The sequence below is a fragment of the Mastomys coucha genome, unplaced genomic scaffold, assembly GCF_008632895.1.
Source record: "Mastomys coucha isolate ucsf_1 unplaced genomic scaffold, UCSF_Mcou_1 pScaffold7, whole genome shotgun sequence".
NCBI classification, from domain to species: domain Eukaryota; kingdom Metazoa; phylum Chordata; class Mammalia; order Rodentia; family Muridae; genus Mastomys; species Mastomys coucha.
In genome coordinates this window covers 102089483-102102030 of record NW_022196913.1, presented here as the reverse complement: position 1 = coordinate 102102030, position 12548 = coordinate 102089483, and the positions used below count along the sequence as shown (strand labels likewise).

The 12548-nt window shown below is 43.7% G+C and overlaps 1 protein-coding gene and 1 long non-coding RNA gene across 10 annotated transcripts in view; one reads left to right on the top strand and one right to left on the bottom strand.

Annotated features, from left to right (window-relative positions):
- Fam49b (family with sequence similarity 49 member B) overlaps positions 1-12548 on the top strand; it is a 131845-nt gene that overhangs the window by 58171 nt on the left and 61126 nt on the right. Inside the window, exon 1 of one of the 9 annotated variants that reach the window (XM_031358954.1) lies at positions 6006-6434. The exons of 5 other annotated variants lie outside the window; for them this stretch is intronic. The gene's annotated coding sequence lies outside the window, so the exon portion shown is untranslated. Of the gene's footprint in view, positions 1-6005; positions 6435-6503; positions 6780-12548 lie in introns of those variants that run through there. 3 more of the 9 variants (XM_031358959.1, XM_031358957.1, XM_031358955.1) reach the window with 3 other exon arrangements.
- LOC116082141 lies at positions 979-2274 on the bottom strand. Its single transcript, XR_004115183.1, has 2 exons — positions 1442-2274; positions 979-1150 (listed from the first exon to the last, which is right to left on the bottom strand). It is a non-coding gene; the product is annotated as an uncharacterized LOC116082141 (long non-coding RNA).

The following is a 12548-nucleotide window of genomic DNA, read 5'->3' as shown; positions in this document are numbered from 1 at the left end:
GGTGACACCACCCCAAAGCCTGTGTCCTAGCTTTTACAGGGCAAGTGATTTTCAGGGCTAAAAGGCCCAGTGAGCGGTCCTTTGTGCTGCTGGATCGCACGCTGGGTTTTCGTGTTTGCAGCAAAGGGCTGCACATCCTGAGCAAGCCTCTTGAATTTTCCGGCAGCCACCAAGTCTGCAGACAGAGCGGTGGGCTTTGGACTTCACACTGTGTGCCTGTATCAGCAGCTCCGTGCCAGCCCACCCCTCATGGGAAAAGCTCTGCCTTGGGTTAGACTTAAGAGGGGAAAGGACAGTATGTACAGATCTTTCCTTCTTTTTCCAAATTAAAATCTTGGCACAAAAACGTGCTTGCCATTCCTGTCACCAGTCTCAAGTAGCAGATTCCCGTGATGAACTCTGACCCGTTGTCCCCTCAAATTTCAGCTTTTCCAGTTACAGTTAGCTTCTTCGGGTGGTGGGGCTGCTAATAACTGCAGGTGGTGAATGGGCGGTAGGGAGTACAGCTGTGTGGAAATACAGCCCTGAAGTGATACAAACATGGGAGAAAGTGGGAAGCCCGTCAGGAGGTGGGTAGTGATAAGACCTTTTGCTTTCCTTGTCATTGAAGAAAGCGCTCTGTTACCTTACCTCAGACTCAACTGGTTACTTATTTCATGCTGTGTCTGTATGGTGAACTATTGTATAACCTCTAACAATGGTGTAACTATTGTACGTTCATTGAGCAGGGGTAGCTAAGATATGCTGTGAGGTAGAACACAGCAGATTAGTATTCAGATATGAGCCATTCTTACAAAAATATACTATCTTTATATAGATACATAATAACATTTGGAAGGGTATCCATATGTTGTGGGTGGTTGGATCATGACTATTTATATATTTTTCTTTTTGCTCATATGTATTTTCAAATTTTTGCTTCAGTCAACATATTACTCACAGAGTGAAAAAAAAAATGGTATAGAGGTCCACAGCATCTCAGTTACTGCCCGGCCTTCCATTTAATCATGCCTTATATGTGTGGGGAAGTCTTCTAGCAGTTTACTGTAGCAGGGAGTTCAGGGCTCATGGTAGCGCCAGTGTGGCAGAGCCCACTTCCTCTTCCTGTTCCTCCTCCTCCTCTTCCTCTTCTTGTCTTCTTCGTTTTAAGCTAAGAAACATTAAAAATGACAGTTTATGAAAGTTAAATGCTCTGAAGGTGAATGAAGGAAAGTAGGTGTTCATCTTGAGGGAAGGGGTTCTGGCAGGAATCTTTGCAGCCGAGAGCTGAGACACAGCCATGGGAGGAGAGAGTGGATGTGCCCTTCTGAGATGTCACAGCTGACACAGGACAGTGGGGTCCTTTCCTTGATGTGGTTCACTAAGAGGGCTGGAAAAAGAACACATTCCTCGGTGAGAAATGGGTTCCATTTGGAAATGTGACCGGGACTCATATACAGACCTTTTAACTTAAGGGGAGCTTGGTCAGGAGGACTTCAGGGGCTTCAGGGGCCTGGTTAATGTTTTGTTAACTAGCAGGAAGGTCTGGGGTTTGATAGGGTGGCTTTGTCTTCGGTTCTTTTGAAATGGCAGTTCTGATATCTTCTTCCAGTGTGAAATGAGCTTCCAGCCCTATCCCAGGCCTCGCTGTCTGCTCTCAGCAAATCTTCATTGGCACCTTGTCCACTGGGGCACTGTGGAGTCTTTGCTTGGAAGCCCTGGCTGTGAAGGAGATGGTTGGAAGGAGCCTCTGGCCTTGAAGATTCCCTGTTTGCTTACCCTGGGAAGAGGATGGGAGAAATTATAGAGCAGGCTTTGAATCTGACCTGGCTGCATCCAGAATGTTGAGGTGGCTTTAGCTCTGCTGTTAGCCAGTGCTGCACAGGAGTACCATGTGGGACAGTGAGCCCAATCCCTGACTGTCAAGAGAGGTGGGAAGGCAAGCAAAGCTGCTCTCCTTGTGGTTACACATTCTGAGTGTGCATGTCGGGTGGGTTGTAAGGCAACTGGGTAATGTAGCTTAAAAACGTGTTTAGATTCCTGGAGCCAGCAATTATAATCGAGGGAATTTATGTGGTCACAATTCATCCTTAAAAAGTGGAACGACAAAAGCTTAGATGGCTGCCACAGCAGTAACAGTTACTAAGGACAACTCTTAGTGGGGGGGGGGGAGGTCAGAAAGTGAGAAAGTGTCTTCCTATACAGTAGATTCTTATCTCCATTGGCCAGGTAGGAAATGGGAGCTTGGAGATATTGAATGAATGGCCCTAGTTCACTGGTACACTTGAGCTCTGCACTCTGGTATGTGCTTCCTTGTCCTACGGGCTTGCTTGGAAATGCAGGCTGCAGTGGCAGGAATCAGGAAATTGTCAGGAAGGAAGGGAGACTGTTAGACATTGTTAGAGAAACTGACACTGCAGGAGGTTGAATTTGTGTAAGTCCTGGAACAGGTATTAAGCCTGACCAGGCTGCACAATCCAGAGATTTGAAGTGGCTTTAGTTCTCCTATTACCATGTGCCTCTCAAGAATGCTGTGGGGCAAATGAATGAATGAAAGACTTGAAGGGATGGGGACATTGACAGCAGCTTCTGTAGGGAATTAGACATCAGGAAGGTTCCCTCTGCCCCTCTAGAGTTGTGCAGCATCTACATATAATTCAGTTACACAAACCTTTCCTCCCTAGGGAGTGTTGTAGTCTGCTGGTCCTGAGGCCACACTTTTCCAAAACCCTTTACCTAAAGGCTCTTTCTCCTGGCTTCCCTCTGCTCTTGCAAAAAATCCCCACTGGGGATCTAGGGTCAGCTGGCATACTGGATAGGGACACATAGCAGTGGGAGGGAACTGAGCTACTGCAGTGTGATGAAATACTATGTAGCTGTTAAATGCTAAGTGCATCTGTGGGAAAGGAAATAGTTATGCTCATCTCAAGATAGCAGTTAAAGTCCTGTGTGCCTGCATGGGTGAAGGTTGGAGAAGAGGCACGAACACTGGGTAAAGGTAATTGGGGCCTGATGGTGTCCTCAGCTAAGAACCCTTTGTTTCTGCCCCTACAGCTCCTGTTTTCTCTGACCCCAGTTTCAGTCAGTCATAAACCCAGGGGAATATATGACTACATATCTTAATTTTAGCACTTATTCTTTCTTTGGCTCGGGAGTGATATCTATAGGACCTTGAACATGCTAGCCAAGTATTCTACGACTAAGCCACCCCCCAGCTCCAGACTGTTGTCAACTTGGAGCCCTCCAGAGCCTCTCTGCTGGCCTCCTGGCCTCTATTGTCTCCCACAGTGGGCCCATTTGGACATCGTGTTCCAAGTGGTCTTGATAGGAAATATATCAGATTCTGTTTCTCCCTTGGTTACAAGTATCTTTTCCTGTCACTAAGTTAAGATTTGCCATGGCTTTGGCTTCTTATTGTCCTTCTCTCTTATCCCAGATGTCTCAGACTTCTCTTGCTCCCTCCCTGTTCCCTTTTCTTGTCTTTTCCTCAATTCCTCAGGACCAACTCTAAAGGTTCTGGCTTTGGCAAAACCTTCAGAGCTGTTCCAAGCAGAGATGGCTCCTTCTTAGGACATACATTACAACATTCTCTGTTACAGTTACCAAGCTCTTGCTCTCTCATAGAAATCTCCAGAGACCTCAAAGAGGGACCATATGTTCTCTACTTCAGACTCCTCCATGATAGTACAAAATATTGATTGAATAGAGAACAGTTTATCTTAACATTGAAAAGATTCATTTTCATTTGTGTGTTTTTGTGTGTACATACACATATGTGTAACAGTGTGTATACAGATGCCTGTGAAAGCTTGAGAGCATCAGATTCCTCAGGAGTGGAAAATGACAGGCAGTTGTGAGTGGCCTGATGTGAGTGATGAAAACTGATACACACACACACACACACACACACACACACACATCCTCTGTAAGAATAGTTAAGTGTTCTTAACTACTGAGCATCTCTCTAGCTCTATCATCATCATCATCATCGTGCTTTGAAGTTTGAGAAAGTAGACAGAATGTAGTATATATATGTGGAGAAGCAGACAGATCTTGGAGCTGACAGATTGCGTTCGAATCCTGGAACTGTCACATACTGAACCCCGCATTCCTCATTTACAAAGCGGACATGAAAACAGTACCAGATGGGGTTGTCTATGAAAAGCAAAGGAGGAAATGCAAGTCAAAGGCTGAGTACAATGCTTGGCATGGTGTAAGGAGTGTGAGGATTCCAGAGATCTGAGGTAGCTGCCATGATCACAGTGTCTCTGACTGGCTGTTCCTCTTTCGCAAACATCTCCTTGCTGTCCTTCTGCTTGCTTTTGTAATCTAAAACTTCTAAACCTTTGGCCTCAGCTGAATGAAATGTGATCGTGGTTAGGCAGAAGGACGGGGAAAGGACTGTGGAAGAGTAAATTTTGCCTTTCTTGTAGGCGGTTTGTTTCCCGAGCCAGCTTTCTGTACAGGGGCAATGGTGGAGCTTGCTTGTACTTCTCACTATGTCCACAAATGGGTCCTGGGCTGCCAAGGGGGAAGCCGCTCTGAAAGGAGCATTCTGTGCTCTCGGCAGGACTTGTCTTGTTGTCCTTAGTCACCAGCCAACTCTTTTCCGAGTATAAGCACCTCAGGCCAATGTCCACTTTTGATTCCCACAGATAGCATTAAGGCCAGTGGATGAAGACTGCAGTGTGAAATCTGAGGTTCCCCAGACAAGAAGCTGACAGTTGCCATGATGGGCTCCTTATGGTTGGAGGTGTTCCAGCTAAACTGGATGTTCATGGGAGAGATTGCTTTGAGGGACCAGTCAGATACATGGTGTTATATTCATGGGCTAATGGATACAAGTGTGTATCAGGTAAATGGACCAAGCTTTATTGGATGGTAAGGATAGTTCTATCATTCAGTTTAATAAAAAATGATGAAAACCCGATATAGTGTTGAATCCAATGCCTCCTGAAGTATAAAGATCTGAGATGTAGGATTCTTGCCCTTAATGTATGCCACCCTGCCCCCAGGCTCCCCTGACTGTATTGCATACCATATTGTCTTCATGAAATTGAACAAGCAGACAGGCAGACCAAGACAAAGGCTTACTACAGTAGAAGACACCAGATGGAGTTAACTGGCTACATTTATTACGGGCAGTGGTTCTCAAATGATCCATGCTGGGGATTAAAGGGTAGGCTTGTGATTAGGGTTTCGAACTGCCCCTAAATTCATGAGTCAGAAAGTCATATGCAGATTTGTGTTTATATATGCATCCTCCTAAGGAGAAAACAAAAAGTCCTTACTTTCATGGAATTTTCACTTGGGGTCTTAACCCCAAAATGCTCAAAACCCTTTACTTCCATCTTAGTGCTGTGCTCAGAAAACTAAATATAGTCATGGGAGAGATAACTGTGCTAAACATTTATATTTCAGTGCTAATGCTCTCTGAGTTTTACAGCAGGATTCGAATTAGCTAGTAGATGAGACCTTTTTTGTGTGTATAGAAGGGAAAAGAGCATTTATTTTCCAAGAGTGACAGTAGGAATAGAGAAGTAATTAAGTGGCATAGCTCTACATCACATCAGAATCGCAGCCCACTCGACGTTTCTGCCGAGTCGACGACCCCAGAACAAGGGTCTGATTTATCTAAAAGACTGTGTGTGGTAAGCCACGTTATCGAGTGGTGTCTCATTTCTGTTCCCAGACTGATCATTTAACACCTCCCAAGGGCGTCTCTGTGATAGCATCGCAGGCGATAACGGTGCTTCTCCCTAGGCCCTGGGGAGCCTGCCTAGCGCCAGAGCTGCCTCTGGAAGCGCGAGAGAGGCTCAGTACCAGGCCCGAGGGGAAAGGCTTGCTGCCAGGAGCCAGGCCTCTCCAGGTGCGGGATGCTGGAATGCGGCGTCTCCCTGGGTTTAGCTCAGAGCCTTGGTCTCTTTATGAGCTCGTAGATCTGTACTTGCTCACCGCCACATTAAGACCCTCGCAACCTCCCGTACGCCGCCTCCCGCGAAGGTGCTGCCCCTTTAAGGGAGGGCGTGGTCTCGTGCAGCGTGGCCGCGCCCCCGGGCTTTCCCTGGGGCGCGCCGGACCACCTGTCTCCGGCCGCGCCCCGCCCCTTTCCCGAGGGGTGGGAGAAGAGGGCGGAGAGGACGGTCGAGGCTTTACCTTGCGCAGCGGTCGCCCGGCGCATGCGCATGGCCGGACAGGTCCGCGGCGCCCTCACTTCCTGGCACTCCCCCTCCCCCCTTCGCCGTTACCCTGTACATCCGGGTCTCTTGCCCTCCCCACTCCAAGCCGCCGTCGCCGCCGTCGCCTGGCTCTTCGCGGCTCCGCCAGAGGGGCAGGTGCGGAGGGGCTCCCGGTCCGGCCGCCGCCGCCCGCTCCGGGCCCGGGGCTCCCCCTAGCGCCGTGACGAGCCGCCGGCGGCTGAGAGAAGCGCGGCCGAGTGCCCGAGCTCGCGGCGGGTGAGTGACCGGCCGGTCGTCTCCTCACGCCCCTTGCGCCGCGGCGGCCCGCGCGGCCGCCCTGCGCGCTCCCGGCCCTGCCTGGGCCCGGCCTCCGCCCATTCATTCTCGGCGTCCGCTCTTCCGCCCGGGCCGCGGCGCGTGCCGGAGCGGGCAGCCCCGTGCCCGGCGCTTCTTGCTCCCCTGCTTCCTTGCTTTCCTTCCTGCCCCCGTGCTCCGCTGCGCCCTGACTCCCAGGCTCCTCCGTGCCTCGGCGCCCCTGCTTTCCGGGCCAGCTCTCCCGGGGCCCTCACCCCTCCTTTCCTCGGACCGTGCTACGATTTGCCGGGACACCCTGCGCCCATGGTGGGTTTGTGTGTCTTTGCTCCTATGGCTGCGTCTTTCACCTATGAAGCCAGACCTTTCAACTTTTAATTCCCCGCGTTTAAAGTCCAGATGCTCAATCCTAGGGTGTGGTCTTAGTGTGCTTCCAACACACACACACAGCTTTTTTTTCTATAGTTACCCAAATCTATGTCTGTCAGAGTCTCGTGAGAGTGGCCATTGGGATGTGAGTGTGATCTCGTGGCTTCTTTGGACCTCACGGCCTCCCTGGTATTTGGTACATTAATTTTTCTTTTGAGCATAAAATTAGTCAAAAAGTGTTCTTTTCTGTGATTCCATGCCTGCTTTGCAACATCACCTGTTTGTACCGTTAGTGAGACTTTTTCTAGTCTCTGACAACACTTATAGACATTTCCTGTATCCCCTTCTGTCCAAATACTGCTGGAATGCATGAACCCTTGCAGAACCACAAACTGCCATTCTGGGTAAAGCAAAGTTTTCTGATTTGTTGACACTTTCTCCCTTCTCCTGAAGTGTATTAAGTTTGACACCTTTGAATCCTGCTGCATGAGAAATGTATGTCAGTTTTGAGTTCTTTGAGTCTTACAGTTTGGTATACTGATGTACCTGTAGCCAAAGGAACTCTTGTCATTTTTGTGTCTGGCACCTTATTGCACATAATTTTAGATTAATATATCCCAAGAAAAAACACACAGATCCTTTTAATTCTTTAATTGTGTTTAATAATGGAAACGGAAGCTTAGTGGTGAGAATGACGGTAGTCTGTTGTAAAGTTTAACTGAAACTGCCTAATCGGCATCTATAAAATGAACTAACAGCACTTTCTGCACTGTGACTTTCGTGGTCCGTTATGGTGTACTCCAGTTTATTTCAGAGCACACATGCCACATAGCACTGCAGCCATGCCACCCTGTAATGGCCACAGCAGCATTTTCTAATACTTTTCTCTTTCTGAGCAACTAGGGTTTTTTTTGCCCCCTCACTTTAGGTTTTGATTTATAGATTTCTCTTTAAAAAAATTAATAATGTGTGGTTGTGTGTGAAAGAGCAGAAGTCTATGTGTGATTCTGTGGAGTTTATTCTCTGTTTTCTTCTTCCACCATGGAATTCAGGGATTGCACTAAAGTAGCCGTGCTTGAGTGGTCTCACCCTGCCCCAGCAATAAAATTTCTCATTCTTCTTTTTTTTTTCCAGAGTGGTTTTGCTAGATGACTTAGAAAATCCTTTATAACATCAGTAGTGATGTGGCTGCCTTGGAGGAAAGCCTTGCTTTGTAAAATGCTGGTGGTTCTGTAATGTTATATATAATTGAGCAAAATATACTTTTTTCTTTTCTAAGAAAGAGACCATTTGATCAAGGGGAGCTAGGTTAACAAGTTGCTTTTTGTTGTCCAAGGAAAGAGTGAAGGCAGTTGATTTCTTACATAGTATAAGTGATATTTAATGGAGTTTAAAAATTCATTTCTCTGAGCTTTCTGAAAATAGGTTAAAAATAATGCATGTGGAATTGTGACATGTTCAAGATTGTTTGACTTGTATTTGAAGTGACCATTTATCTTTACTTAGTAAACAGTAATTGATGGCGAAGTACAGAGTGATGGTTTTTTCATATTACTCCTAGCCTCCTTAGGGAAAAGCCTGGATTATCACTCTTACTAAGTATTGATGCTTCAGTTGTTAAGAGACAGTAAATTTCTCTTTCCCTCTTTTAGGAAATCAAAAGACTATTTGAAAACACTTGTGTTGGTGTTTATATTCTGTCTATTATTTTTGGTTATTTTCTTTTATAGCACAGCTTAGCAGTTTCTGCCTGGTGTACAGTGTATGAATTGTTAATATTTTGGGCATCTTAGATTGTTACAGCACTTTGGAACTATTGTAACTATGTGGCAAAGTTTTAGAGAAAGATGTTTTTTGCTTTGAGCTGCAGATTCTCAAGTATACTAAGTATTTTGAATTTGCTATGTTGAGTTATTAAGTTACTTTGAGATCTTTAGGGGGTAAAGAAGAATAGACATACCATTTGTGTTCTAGTTTATAGACTGGATTCGTTTATTTCAAATGGGTGTTCTATACATATATCTTGCCATCATTCATGAACAGTAGTCAATTTAAAGCATTTCTCATGCATTTAGTTTTTTTTCTAAGAGTTAGCATAAAGTGTTTTGGTTATGGGATCTCTCCTACATCTGTTTACTAAAGTAGATTAATTTATTCAAAGATTTTTTTTTCACTTAGCAAAGATGGCAGAGTCCAACAGTACAGTGGTAACTTGGTTTTAGGCTAGTCATGCTGGTGTTACCAGTAACTAACACTTGTACTAGGTTTCTCTAAGCCAAGGCAGTACTTTAAGACATAGTTTAACTTTAAAACAGTTTTGTTAGAGGAATACTTACACTGCTGTCTGATAGATGAGGAGTCAAGTGTTAGGCTTCAGTGTTGAGCAGCTGCCTTATACCCACTAAATTAGCTCGATGACAACCCTGGAAGACATAGGTTAACTTCTAATTCTTGATCAATATTAGGAAACTAAGGTTTCTAGGTGGAATACCTTTTTGACTCACAGTCTTTAAATAAATTTTTATTTCAAGGTATTAGTTTGAGGTCTTATTTTACATAAAATATTTAGAGGGTATTATTCTTCAGGCAAGAAATCTCAACTTTTCAGCCACCACAGGGATGTTTGCTTGTTCTGTTTTCTCTTTGGAGTGTATACATTCTTGCTCACCAGTAGCAACTTCTTCCCCTTTCCACTCAAGAAGTAAATAGAATGCAAATTAGAACCATTTGTAAAAACTCTTCAAACAAGGAAATCATTCTAAGGTTTTTGTACTCTATTTAAGTAAACATAAACACATACATACTGAATATATGTACTTAATTTCTTATATCTTCACATCTGAATAATACAGTCATGGGTGAGAATGGCTGGTTTGTAAAAGTACACTTTTGGGGTCTTTTGTTTAGCTAGAAGACATGATGCAAACCATTTTTGTAGCTGTTTAGATCAGGTACATACTCCTCAGAGGAAAGATGCAGTAGTATGTATTGTGTAGGATACTGAAGCTTTGAATATTTGCATTCTTTTCTACCCTGCAGTAATTTCTACTTAGTGTACTTTGTCTAGTGCATCATGTGGCATTTGTTAAATCTTGGACTGATAACAGTGTCTGGGACACTTCTTCCAGTCATCAGTTGGCATGCTTTCAGACGATTCAGATGATACTGAATTGCAGATCAGAATAAGCATTTTTGGATATCATTTGCTAAGGAAAAGAATTATGACATTCTACATGTTATTAGTTGGGATTACTTGTGCTATATCTCCCTTCTTAAGTAAGGGTAATAGAGAATTGACTGCACTCATATAAATGAATCTGAGATTTAACTAGGTCTTGAGCAGTCACCTGTCACTCTTTCTCCTTCCCCTGATTGAGATTAAAACCAGAGCCTTACACAAGCTTCTGCATATGCTCTACTATTGATCTATGTGCTTTAGTCCCTTAAAGTACACATCTATAGTTTTGTTTAACTTAGATTCTTTTCATTGTAAAATTGTAGTGCTTAAAACATGACATTTAATTTCTAGTTTGAAATAGGATAATTCTGAGATTATAAAATATAAGTACCAAATCACACCTGTGATCCTAGCACTTGAGAGGTAAGGGTAGGATTACAAGTTCAAGGCCCGCCTTGGTTACATGAGACTGTATCTCTGAACAAACTTTTAAAACAGTAAAGTGGAAATGCCAGTCTTCCTTATAACCCTGTGACATTTGTAATTTTCTTTCTTTCTTTTTTAAAGATAGGGCCTCATTATGTAGTTTTAGGTTGGTCTTGAGTTTGAAATCTTGTCTCAGCCTCCCTAGTGTTGGTATTAATAGGTGTGTGCCCCCACACATGGTGCTTTATATATATCTTCACAAAACAGAAGAAGCTGTATATAAATTCTTTTTTTTTTTTTCTTTTGTGGTTTTTCGAGACAGGGTTTCTCTGTGTAGCCCTGACTGTCCTGGAACTCACTCTGTAGACCAGGCTGGTCTTGAACTCAGAAATCCACCTGCCTCTGCCTCCCAAGTGCTGGGATTAAAGGCATGTGCCACCCTTGCCTGGCTGGATATAAATTCTTTTCTTTGAGATATGGCATAATTCTTGTGAATTATGTGAATTCTTGGGAATGTGAATGCCATTAATTTACCCAAGTAGTTATTGAGTACAAATGAGTGTAACAGTGAAATTGTGGTCAAAAAATCAATTGTGGTCCCTTCTCATAGAAGATAGAAAAACTAGAAAATGTGAATGTTCTGGTTCTCTTTCTATTCCCCTGATAAAACACTGACCAAAACTAGCTTGGAGCAGAAAGAATGTATTTGGCTTACAAGTTATTGTCCTTTGATGGAAGCAAAAGCAAGGACTTAGAGTTAGAGAAGAACTCTGCTATGACTGACTTTCTATACCTTGTTTAGCTTTCCTTATATAAGTCAGGACCACCTACCCATGGATAGCACTACTCACGCTGGGCTTCCACCCCCCTACACATACATAATAGGTAATCAAGAAAATACCCCACAGAAATGCCCATGGGGCCAGTTCTAATAGAAGCAATTCCTCTGTTGTAGTCCCTTTTCCCCAGCTGACTCTAGTTTTTGTCAACTTCTGCACAGTGACTTAAGTACTAATACATTATGTGGGTTTCCAATCTTAGAGAATCAGGTTGAACCATCTTGCTATGTGTATTTACCTTCCAAGGTAGGACCTGGGAAATGGGCCAGGCAAATAAATAGTGAGGGCATGGGAATATGGTGAAAGATCATACTAGAATCTTAATATTTGTTCTGTGTAACAATAATGTGCATAGATAAAGGAGAACTGGAAAAGATGCTGAGAAGGCCACCTGCAAGAATCATAGTAACATAGTTTTGAATAAATGCAATGGGGAGACCACTATAAAGTGCTTTATTGGGTGAGTGAAATACTCAGATTATCTTTTCAAAAGAATAAGTGTGGCTTAGTGTTAGGGGATTTATAGTCAAGGCAAGAGACCTTATAGTCCATCTCCAATTTTGGAAATTAGGAAAAGGAGGGTTTTGTTTTTTTGTTTTTATTTTTGTTGTTGTTTTTTGTTCTTAATTTAATTTTCAAGTTTTTGAGGCAGGACTCTAGAGTCCAGTTTGGTCTTTATTTAGTATATGGCCCATAAGTGGTTTATTTTGGTTATGCCCACATGGCCTTGTGATTATAGGTGTGTGTGGTCATGTTGGGCCTGTTGTGTGCAGTTTTAGGGAACAGATTGAAGATGAAGATTGGCTATAGGGTGACAAGCTAAATGGAAGTAATTATTAGTGATTTGTGATAATAACCTGTGATGTTCAACTTATAAGACTTGACTTTTTTGCAGTAGGTTCAGTGGAGTCTGTTAGTTTGCTTTCAGAGGTAGAGGAGAGGTAAAGTTATCTCCCTCTCACCAGGGGTGCCATTTCCCACTTAATGCTGAGATTCTGCTTCCTTGGAGCATCCAAGTCATCACTTTCCATTGACTTTATACTATGGTAAGTCATTGAGCATGAGCTTGACCCTTGCTAAAATCATCATCATATCAGGTTAGAAAGTCAGAAAGCCTCTATGAGCCAGGCATTCAATATCCACAGGAGTACAGAAGCAAGTTAATAGCTGCTTTGATTTTACTCAGTCAGTAAAATCAAAAGTTACAGAAACTGGTAGGGCAAATGACTATAAGGATTCCCTCTTTTCTCTCTTCTCTCTCCCTCC